Below are 12,500 nucleotides of genomic sequence, written 5' to 3'. Positions count from 1 at the left end.
ATTTCTTTTAATAGATCGGTCATTATCATCTTTCACCCTTGGAATATCAACAGGAGATTTTAAAGATATACTGTATAAAATAGGTTAATAAATTTCCTAATTTCAAGGATAATAAAATGCAAATTTTCTCAAATCAGTGGTAGAATGGTAATGCCAGTTATTTCAACCGAACAATATTGGCATTATTATCTATCGCCGGTTATCCCTTGGCACTGATGGACGTAGATGATAAGAGGTGGGAGATATCGATTACTTGTTGGGGTGGCCATATGAGGCCTCTCTCTCTCTCTCTCTCTCTCTCTCTCTCTCTCTCTCTCTCTCTCTCTCATCGTAACCCCTCCCTTCTATTTGTGCCACATTCTCCCCTCCCACCCATATATGTTGTATCGATTATTATTAACTCTGAAAGAGAGGGAATGCAGTCATGGAGAGAGCGAGGGAGAGATCTATCATTACCTCCGTTAAGGAGGTTGGGTTTTTTCCCGTTTGTTTCACCATGCTGTGTGTTTGTCTATCCGTTTGTCCATCTGCCGATCTGTTTTATAAGTTTTCTTTGTGAAAACTTTACAGTTTATGTGGAAGCTTGATGAAAACATCAATCGGGTTATATCTAAAGGAACAACTCTGGTTTGATATTAGTTCGGAATATATTTATCGATTAAATTTTTATATATATATGTAAATTATATCAAACTCAATTCAATATGTGTAAAAATTACCCATCTATTATTGTTTTGTTTTGTTTTCATATAAAAAATAAATGTCAAGTTGTTGGTAATAGTGTATACCGGATTGGAACTTTCGAAGAACATGGTCACATGTTTTCCTCTATGTAGTCTTAATAGTTTCATAGTCTTCTCCATATTTCTTAAGGATCTTATCTTCTCATATATAAAATATCAGGAAATATAAGCATGTTCAGATTTCAAAACATGTATGTAGAAAGTCAAATGTTTTGATATTCAGTCATTTACCCCCGCATCTTCTTAATCAAACAATATTTCTTTTCCAACGCTTTGATGTGAATTATTAACTGTAAATTATTTTCCCTCATTCTGACGGTAATAACAATATTTTTATTACTTTATGTTCAGTTATATGAAATCTGTATTCGTTGTACATTGAATTAATTACAAGACAAGACTTTCTATCTATCTTTTGCGAAAGCTAGATTTTTTTTTATGTTAGAATTATTTGAGATATCAAGTCATCGGATACCGATATTCGTATGGTTTTCAATTTTTGTTTGTTTCGTTATAAAAGGCAGAATCACGTGTATTTGTGCATTTGAATAGAAGATAGAGTTGATTGTTATTTTTCTTGAAGTGATACCACACACAAATAAATTTCTTTAGATGGCTGGCTCATTATTATCTTTCACAATTAGAATGACAGCAACAAGTTTTAAAGGTATACTGTACACAGTAGGGTAATAGATTTTCTAAGTTCTAAGATTACGATATATAAGTTATGTTTTCCCAGATCAGGAGTAGAATGGCAATGCCAGTTATTTCAACTGAATGATATTGGTATTATTATCAATCGCCGGTTATCCCTTAATAGTGATATAATAATGGTATTTTGCATAATTTAGAATTCTGATTGCGTTTGATACTCGGTTTTTCTTTATAATATCTTATACTCTTTAAATTGGACTATTATGAAAAAAATTTAAGGTCAGAGAATTTGTTAGTATATCTCCATTAGAGTTTCCCTGATTAATTTGATTATATACTTGATTGATAGTGAAGGTTTGTGTCCGGTTTCATAATCATTCTTGGAAAGGAGATGGAGCTTGCTGCTGCAGCGCTGAAGGCCCAGCATATGTTTGAGTCAGGATGGCAAGTTCACTTCTGCAAACGCAAATACAGTATATGCATACATTAGTAGCACATGAAGCATACCAATGGTTGTTTGATCAGCAAAGTTGACCGACATTTCGTCTGGACAGCCTTTAGAATGACGACCATTAAGAAAATATGGATTATTCTGACACATAACCCACTTAACCTTTTGAGTATCGGCCGCAAACTAAATGATTTTTAACATTTCATTTTACTCAATGCATAATTTACATAAGATTTGACTTCACTAAATTTATTATTGTATTACTGAATAATCTAAGTTCCGATTATATAAAATGTGACATATTTTGTAAAATGTTCATCTAAGTAATTAATTAAAAAAATAGAGAACAAAACTGGTAAATACTAGACGTAAATTTTATCCAGAAGAGATGAAGGGAGTAGAATCTAATGGAAGTATATTACGACCAATGACCCTTAAAGGGTTAAACATGTATGAGATGAGGGAGAGGTAAGGTAGTAACACGACTCCATAAATAATGACTAAATACTGGAAGGCTAATACACCACCACCTCTTCTGTGGAGGAAATTGTGAATGGTAAATTATATATATATATATATATATATATATATATATATATATATATATATATATATATATATATATGTGTGTATATATTTATATATATATATATATATGTATATGTGTGTATATATATATATATATATATATATATGTATATATATGTATGTATATATATATGTATATATATATATATATATGTATATATATGTATGTATATATATGTATATATATGTATGTATATATATGTATATATATGTATATATGTACATACATATGTATATATACATACATATATATATGTATATATATACATATATATACACACATATATATATACATACATACATACATACATATATATATATATATATATATATATATATATATATATATATGTATATATGTATATATACATACATACATATATGTATATATATATATATATATATATATACATACATATATATATATATATATACATACATACATACATACATACATGTAGAATTTTCTCTCTTCCACTCCTTTTTGATGTCTGAATTGAACAAGCATTTTCCTAACATATTATTCTCCGTTCTTTTTAGATCATCTTAAATCAGTGATCCAACATCTCTCCTTTGGCAACCTTTTGCCATCCCAGCTGCAACTGTTCTCATTCCTCACCTTTGAGTTCTTTTTAGGCTCCATATTCTAGTAAACCGTTTTCCTTAGCACCCTTTCCTTTATTTCAATCCAGTATCCATACATACCCTGCCTAAAAGGGAGATGGTACAGAATTCCCGTCATGCATGGCAGCTTTGGCTTTCATGGGTTATATGTACATCCCAATTTATTTCCAGTCGTTTTTTAATCCCCTTTTGTGACTTTCCTCTTCTCAAGTACTAACTTCAATTTACCTCTGCTCCTATTTACCTATGCAAAAAAGAAATCATCTATATTTTCGTCATAGATATCAAAGGTCATTGCTTTATCTTTGTAGCTTCATTTACACTAAAAGTTTTGGTTTTACACCATTTTAATTAAAGTATTCTCGCAAATACTTCAAACCATCCTGCATATTTTTCTACATTGTTCCTAAACAATATTGTATCCTCTGAAAGCATTAGAAATTCTTCACTCAAAATATAAATTCATATAAATAGTTTTGTCATTCTTCAACCTTGCACCTGCATTTAATTTTCTTTCTTTGACACCCTCCATCACCCATTCATAAAAATACTATACAGCCATATAGACATAACAAATCTCTCCTGAACACTATATAGACACCAACATAATTATGGTCCTATCTATATATTCTAAAACACGTTTCACGCCGTCTTCAAACTTTTGTCTTCAAAAAAAAAATCATCTTTATATATCAAAATCCCCTCTATCCTCCACAGTTGAACCCCTATCTAAATATGTAGAATATACAATTTGCAATGTTTTCTTTTCCCTTTATAGTAAAACATTGGAATCACACACAACATTAATTGTATAACCATATGCTAATATTCCATGTCTTCTGTCATCATAGTGGCTGTTTATATATATATATATATATTAACATCATCATCAGCCATAACTTCCCCACTGTATGACAAAGGCCTCAGACATGTCCTTCGAATCACATCTCTATGGTTTTTCTATGCCAGTCTATACCCGAAAATGTTTCTTATCTCGCACAGCCCATCCTCTTCTCTTCCTTCCCCTGCCTTTTTTTGCAATCTATAGGGACCAACTCTGTTATTCTTAATGTCCATATATTATCTGTTGTTCTCATTATATGTCATGCCCATGTCCATTTCTTTTTCTTACATGCAGTTAGAACATTCTCTTATTTACTATGCTCTCGTATCCGTGTTATTCCCATCATTATTCTTTCCATAGCTTTTTGAGCTGTAACTGGCTTATGTTCTAAGGCTTTATTAAGGCTACAAGTTTCTGATGCATACGTTAATACTGTAAAATACTTCTCTTTCCAGATAAAGTGGCATTTTACTTTTCACAGTCTCATTTTGCTTACCAAAAGCTATCCACCCCATGTTTATCCTTCTTTTAATTTGTCTCATGACGTAGGGAAACAGTCACTGTCTCTCCTAAGTGCACATATTCATTAACAATATCTAGAAGTTCGTCCATCTTCCCTATTTGTTGTCTCTCTGCATTTTCATTCAACATTATCTTAGTTTTACTCATATTCATTTTCAGTCATACATTTCTTCTTTCTATATTCAAATCTTCTATCATCCTTTGAAATTCCTTCTATAATTCACTTAATAACACTGTCATCTGAAAATCTTCAGTTGTTAAGGTATTTCCCATTGATATTCATTTGCGTAGTTTTCCAATCTAAATTCATAAAAACTTCTAGTCTCGCTGTGAATAGTTTTGGAGTGATGGATTCTCCTTGTCAAACTCCTTGCTCAATTGGGAAATTGGGATTTTTTCACTATCGTTATGTAGTTTTAGAATTGCTCTACCTTCTGTAAAGATATATTCAAGTGTTCTTACATAAGATTAATCTAATAATTTTTTTGAAGGAATTTTATAACTGTTGAAGTTTTGACAGAATCAAAAGCTTTCTCATACTCCATAAATGCCATGTAAAGTGGTTTGTCATATTCTGTTGATTTTCCCATTAGCTGTTTACTTGGATAGTTTTTATAGGAAATATTTATTCAAATGTTACAATTCTTAAAATATTTCATTTTTCCTCGTGTCCTTTCCTCACTGGGCTATTTTCCCTGGGCTTATAGCATCTTGCTTTTCCAACTAGGGTTGTAGCTTGGCTGGTAATAATAATAATAATAATAATAATAATAATAATAAATGTTTTAATACTCATTTTTAAATCTTATCTGCTCTCTTGGTTAATTTGATTAAAATTTAGCCGTCTTTCTATCCGGCATAATAGGACTTTTGCAAATATTTTATATATTACTTAGTGGGCGATAATCTTTCAGGTCTTTTATGTCTTTCTTTTTGTGAATTAATATAATGATAAAGTTTTTCCAAGCTGTAGGTATAGAGGATTCTTGCAGACTTTTTATGTTAAGTTCAGCGAAATTTACTACTATGTAGCCCTCTTCAACTTTGCCTCTTTTAATTTTCATGCCTTTTAATGCTTTCTTTAATTCTCCTACTGTTACTTTTGATACCTATTCAAGGGTTTCATTATCTCTATCACCAAAGTTGATTCTTATATCTCTGCTGTGTATCATTCCATCTCTTTTGTTGATGATATTTCCATTTTCATCCTTTAAAGCAAGCATATGTTAGTACACTGTTCAATTTGATGGGTTTTCCTCTCTTTATCATTTCCTCAATTTCGTTCTGATTATTATTGTGAATGTTTTGGGTTTTTAGTTTGTTTATTGTTTTGTATAGTTGTGCTAAATCAATTTCTTCTCTTTGATTGTACCCCGTTTCCAATGTTTTCTTTATGCTTTGGGTCTTTTTTGATATTTATACTTGGTCCTGTTTAGGAACTTCTCCATCGATCTCTTGTGCTGTTCAATTACTGTTTATATCTTCTTTACTTGCTTGCATTTTATCGATAATAGGGGCAAATGGACTCATTAATTGCTTTCTATGTGCATTTGTTATCTTTGGCATCCCTGACAAATTCGGGTCAGATATAGGGCTTAAGAGTTCACATTTGCTTTGGTAAATCAATTTCTCAGTGACTGGGCTGTACATTGTCGATTGCCCTCAGTAGTATGTTATCATGGCAACTGTTGAATTGGAGAGGCAGGTAACATGGTAAAGCAACTAATTATCTACAATCCAGTCCCCAGTGGGGAACTACACATCCACATATCCAAACCCATTATGCTGCAGTAAAGGAATATGCCTCACAGTAACAACAACCTGTCTCCAGCCATGTACATGTTCTGACACTCAATCCTTCTGACAGTTACAGGCCTCACACCACGTGGTGAGAAACTTTACTCCCTTGAGAAGAAGCATTACGTAATTGCCACAAGAAGGATGCAGAACGCTGGTCCGAGCACACAAGGCACTTTCGCCACTAGTGATAGAAGATTATGTCCACATTAAAAACCATGTGGGATTTTTCTCTACTTCTTCTTTGTCTACATCTTTTCCCATTTCTGTGGGGTCGATGTTTCTGGTCAGCTTTCTCCGGCTACCTCTGTCCCACACCTCATCACCGGTTAATCCCTTTGATCGAAGGTCATCCTTTGCTTTGGTCTCCCTCAGTGGATTTTCCTCTCACATGTGATAAAACTGGCGTTGTCATTGAAGTTCACTAATACATATTAAAGGTAGATGGTTTCTATAGGGGGACCTTACTCAACTGAAATTTTCTTCAGAAATATATAGCCTACCTGTCTGAAAACTGCTTCCCAGACTGAGCAATATTGGTGATATTTCTCTTAGGAAGGTCTCATTTCATGGGACTACTCCACTGTTTCAGGACACCAGTATTTTTCACAACGAAGTCACCCTGGAAGTCTATCAGTTCTCTTGTCTTGGCAAGCTGCTCCAGATAGGCTGCCTGTATCCAAGACACCTTCTGATACAATATACCAGCCACAACACAAGGCTCAACCTCCCTGCCATCTTTGCGTTATTAGCTGAATAGGTCGAACATTCTTTAAGAAACCAAAAACAGTAGCGTCTCATAGTTATCCAGACCCTATTTGGTCATGGATCTTGCTGGACCAAATGGTGAAACACTCGAGCCTGGCACTACAATGTCCGCACAGCCTCCTGTTATGTCCACATATCTGAGAAAGGATATGTCTTCTCGCACCAAATTCAGGAGTTCTGGCTGTGTTTCTTGCCCACCAGACTCTTATTTGAACTACAATAAGAATTAACATCACCAACTGCACATAAGCTCTTTGAACTTTTGAATATTATTCGCCATTTATTGTTTAAAGACATTCATTATTAATCATTATTTGTTACATTGAATTCTCATGCAGTACTGCTATTAAAAGTTTTGGGGGGTGAGGTTGATAGAGAAATATGATACTATTTACAAAGCTTAAGTTTAATAAACACTATTCTTCTCATATTTCAAATTACATGGTAACAATGGTATTTATTCATGAGTCAGATGACCACTGCCATTTTTCCACAATGAGGGAGTTTGAACATAATTCTTATTTACCGTTTGTACTGCTGCTTCTTCTGTAGGTGATTCTCTGGTAATTTTGACATGTTTCAGATGATACTCGCTTAAACCTTTCTATCTAACCCCAAATTATCTTTGTGATACCTCCTAGAGCAGTAATCACAATAGCCAACCACCAGAGTAGCCAAGATTTTTTAACTCTTATTTTGTTTATTTTTTAAAGACAGAGAGAGAGAGAGAGAGAGAGAGAGAGAGAGAGAGAGAGAGAGAGAGAGAGAGAGAGAGAGAGAGAGAGAGAGAGAGAGGTAAATAGTTTGACGATTGCTTATAGAGGGTAAGCATGTCATATGAGTGAAGGTTGTTTGTTTATTTTTAATTTGACAGTTTAGGACGGTAGTAAATTCTTTTTTTTTTTTAATACAGAGAACATTGTTGTTTGAATGCTGGATTTATTGATATGAGTATTTGTAGTTTTAAGATAAATTATATATCTGTAAGTATTGTTTATCTCTACTCAGAGTTGTAGCGAATGATAGAATCAGTTTGTTTATTTTTTTTATTATGATCCGATACCTTATTTAGTTAGGAGTGCTCACAGTGTATTTTTGTATTTTTATTTGCAATTTCACTTCTTCCTTTGTCCTTATTCTCTTGATCAGGGTATTTGTACTGGAACGGGCATGATTACGAACTTTGAAAGGCTTTTGCTGGCAATAATGAAAAGATTCATCACAACTTCTCCCCTCTTAAGGAATTATCGATTTGATGCTTGTATCTACGAGGACTGGACGTAGATTATCAAATTGACTGATACATAATATAAACTGCTATGTCACTCGGTAAAGGAAGCTATGACTGATTTTATAGACATTCCAGTCTAGATTGTGGGTGACATGGTATCTACGTCCATACACCCACTATGTTCACACACACACACACACACACACGCACACACATATATATATATATATATATATATATATGTGTGTGTATATATATATATATATATATATATATATATATATATATATATATATATATATATATATCCAGGAAGCTATGACTGATTTTATAGACATTCCAGTCTAGATTGTGAGTGACATGGTATCTACGTCCATACACCCACTATATTCACACACACACACACACACACATATATATATATATATATATATATATATATATACATACACACTATTTTGGTTAAGGCGTGGTTGATTATTTAATATATTGATGTTGAGTTAAGTTTTGGCATTATATTGACCTGTGCTAGTATTGAGAAATTTAGTTTTAAGATTTAGTGTAAATATCCCTCCTAGACAAGAGAGCAGCTGTAAATTAACTGAAGTAGAAAACTTGTTTGGAGAGATTATTTGGTCTGTAAGATTTATGGGTGTGGAGGTTTTTTTTTTTTTTTTTTTTTTTTTTTTTTTTTTTTTTTTTTTTCGTGCCCTTTGGATACAATGCCTGCCTTAACCTTTATAATGCGGTCTTTATGATGCCGACGTATTTTCCATAAAGAACTTATGACTAGAGTGGTTACAGTTATGGACAGCCACATCTCCCTCATCAGGAATTTCATCAACCACTCCACTCCTGACGAAGAGGATAACCATTCAGTGCCGACTGAAGCTCAAGTAAATGCTATAGAACTTTGTTGTCTACCTTGTGAGATACCTGGACAGCGACGAAGCAACCCACCACCCACATATGCCGTCGCACATATCATGCACCAAGTAACGCCCTCAAGAGCCACTGGACGATACCTGTTGCCCTCAGTTGTGCTACCACCACTCCAGATTCAGGTCTGCTGCTATGAAATGTTTCTCTCATTAACTGATCTCTTCTTTTTGTATGATGCAGGATCTAATATGTGTTTTCTGGTAGATACTGGTGCATGCCATGCACTTTTTGCCACGTTTCCTCATAAGGCCGTTGCCCAGTCATTCTAAGAATGCTAATGTCCGCCTGGTGGATGCCACAGATCTGCTATCCCAACTCCTGGTAATGAGACGCTGTTGTTTTTGGGCGCCCCAATACCGGTGGAGCTTCATCATCACTAACCTTATACTGCCTCTACATGTACGAGACAAAAAAGAAAATTCCCCCAGAATAGATGCTTATGCAAAGAATAATGTTATTAGGAGATATTCAAACACTGGATTTTATTCATTGTCTTTATTTAAAAAAGAAAAAAAATGTGTAATTCACCAAGTATTTTTCATTTTGGCATTGTGGGTTATTCTCATATGTGGACCTATTTTAGCATAATTTATCCATACCTCTTTATAGGTTTTTGGAAATTTTGCAAATATGAATACTATTGTATGCAATAATAATCGTGTGTATCTTATGATATATATATTTTTCATATTTTTTGTGGGAATAATTGCAAAAAGAATAAGAAATGCATGTTTCGTTGAGGCCGCTCATGATGCTGGTGCTTGATGTATCTTGAAGATGTTGCTTGTGAACTTTTGGTAGTTTTGTTCCCTTTTTATAAAGCTAATGACATAAGTTCGGTCCCCAAATGTTTTGTACAGATTCTCATGCATCATTTAGTGTTGGTATGACTTTTTTTTTTTTTTTTCCTCCGGACTCCTTAGCAAACTCGGTGATACTTTTCCTCTTGAAATAACTTTTTGATTTCTTTTAATAAAATGAAAATGCTAAAACGATTATGTACCATAATTTTCAAACAAGAAATAGTTTCCTCCTCACCTCGAATGGAAGTAATTGTTTCAACAGTGCAAGGCTAGAATGATGCTTATACTGACAGTGGACCTATAGTCATTTTTTTTTTTTACTGAGACATTTGCACCTACTCACAGGGGTGCCCTTTTTCTCTCGGAAAAGTGTCCTGATCGCTGATTGGTTGGACAAGATAATTTTAACCAACCAGACAGCAGGAAACTTTTCCGATCTAAAAGGGCACCGCTGTGAGTCGGTGCAAATGTGCCTTATTAAAAAGATTTAGTATAGTTATTAGTTATGATGATATCGATTGCGGTATAAGTATCCCTTAAAATACTCCACGCTACGCATAACTGGTTTATAAAAATAACCATATACTGAAGATGAAGGAATAGAAGAAAAAATAAAGATTTAAAGTTTCTTATGAAAGAAAGTTTTATATAAAAACAGATGTTTATTTTAGAGGAACGCAGACAGGGGTCAAAGGATATGATTCGACTAGTCTTTCGTGCGCGGATGCACTCAAAGATAATGTTATCTTTCCTTATCTTGATGGTAGACCAAAGGTAAAGATGATGGTAGGGTGACGAAAATTACTGGCTATTTTTAGCATTGGAAAAAGAGGAATGTACCCTTCAAGAACTAGAGGAGACGAATTTTAATTTTTGTATGTTGAGAAGGATTTCCAATATTTCTTTTACGTTTTTTCAAATACAAACCCGTCAAGTCACATGAGTTTTACTTTCTCTCTCTCTCTCTCTCTCTCTCTCTCTCTCTCTCTCTCTCTCTCTCTCTCTCTCTCTCTCTCTCTCTTTGTGAATATTGTCAACATTATGTATCACCGCTGTGTATAAAGGATTTATAAACGCGCTTCTCGTTATATAACCAGCTGGCTCGTGGTAGCGGTATTGTATTTTATTCCTTGTCTTTCCCTTAACTCCAAAACATATGAACAATGAAGAATTTTATTTTAAAACGATAGAAAATTTCCCCATTTGCTTTAGTATGTTTTCATTTCTGTTCGTTTATAAAAAAAAAAAAAGGTATGGCTAGATACGGATTGGTTCATATGATTTTAAATTGTCACCAATGATGTAGAGAAAACATATTTATAATGTTTCCATCATTTATAATGAAAATCATTCTTTATTGCCTTTGTGATTTACACTGACACAGGCAATCTACGTTTTGCAGGACGATCTTTTTTACTTGGAATGACCAAGATCTGGTTACCAAAATCCAATTATCTGCATTTTCATTAGCAACAAGGCCACTTGGAAAAAGAATTGAGGGATCTTTATGCATTGTTAATGGAGTAATCTCTCTTCAACTGTGGTATATCTTAATATAATATAATAAAGAAATCATATCAGGAACCCTTCCATAGATAAATATCTTCAATGACAGTTTGATATCCCACATTGATACTGCCTAGGCTTGTGTATGTTCCGTGTTCGAAGATTTCGTTAAGTTCAGGTCATTCAGGGGACCAGCAATATATCTTATATTAAAGTCTACACTAACTTTTCTTTTTCATATGATTTTTCTTAGGTATTATCCTATTCTACAGGCATTCTTGCACACACAACCTCCTAGTCTTACGCACACAAACACCTAAATCAAGGAAATAAGTTTAATAAAGCATATCACCGTATCAATTAAGCAATGTTACCACTTATACACAAATGCATAAAGCAGCTTTTAATGTAAATGTTTAAAAATTTCTGAGTTTTTCAAATTATGAAAAAATAAGCCTCCCAATGCCAACCGCTTTATGATCCTAACGTAACCATTCTAACTCTGATTCAATGCTCATCTTAAGTTTCTCTTTATTGCCCATGGTCCAAGTATAATCAGAAAAATCGTGTAATCTCTTTAACAACTTATTTTTTTTTTCACCATACAGTCTCAACACCATCGGCATTATATCTCTGCTGAGTCTATCATAATCTTTTCAATAGTCCATGAATTTCACGTATAAAGATTTCTTCAAATGTTCAAATTTCTAATATAAACTTGATCCACACACACACACACTCCTTCTAACTCGACTTGTAAGCCGGTGGGTATTTCTGCATTTTCCATCTAGCTAGAGCCCTGCTATGGATATCGGAAACATGGACAGTTTTGAAGCTTTCAAATATGAAGGGATTTAGAGAGATTGAAACCATGTGAACTTTATATTCTTGTTATAGTGTACTTGTATGTATTACTTTTGTTTTCATTTTTATTTTTATTTTGAGTCATTTTATGTAACAATATTTAATATACTTGAAACTGCAGATTCTGGGCTGTAATTATTATTAAAAGGGTCATGTAATGATT

This window comes from Palaemon carinicauda, chromosome 45, assembly GCF_036898095.1.
Source record: "Palaemon carinicauda isolate YSFRI2023 chromosome 45, ASM3689809v2, whole genome shotgun sequence".
In the NCBI taxonomy this organism is placed as follows: domain Eukaryota; kingdom Metazoa; phylum Arthropoda; class Malacostraca; order Decapoda; family Palaemonidae; genus Palaemon; species Palaemon carinicauda.
The sequence above is the reverse complement of the archived record's forward strand: the minus strand, read 5'-3'. Positions refer to the sequence as shown.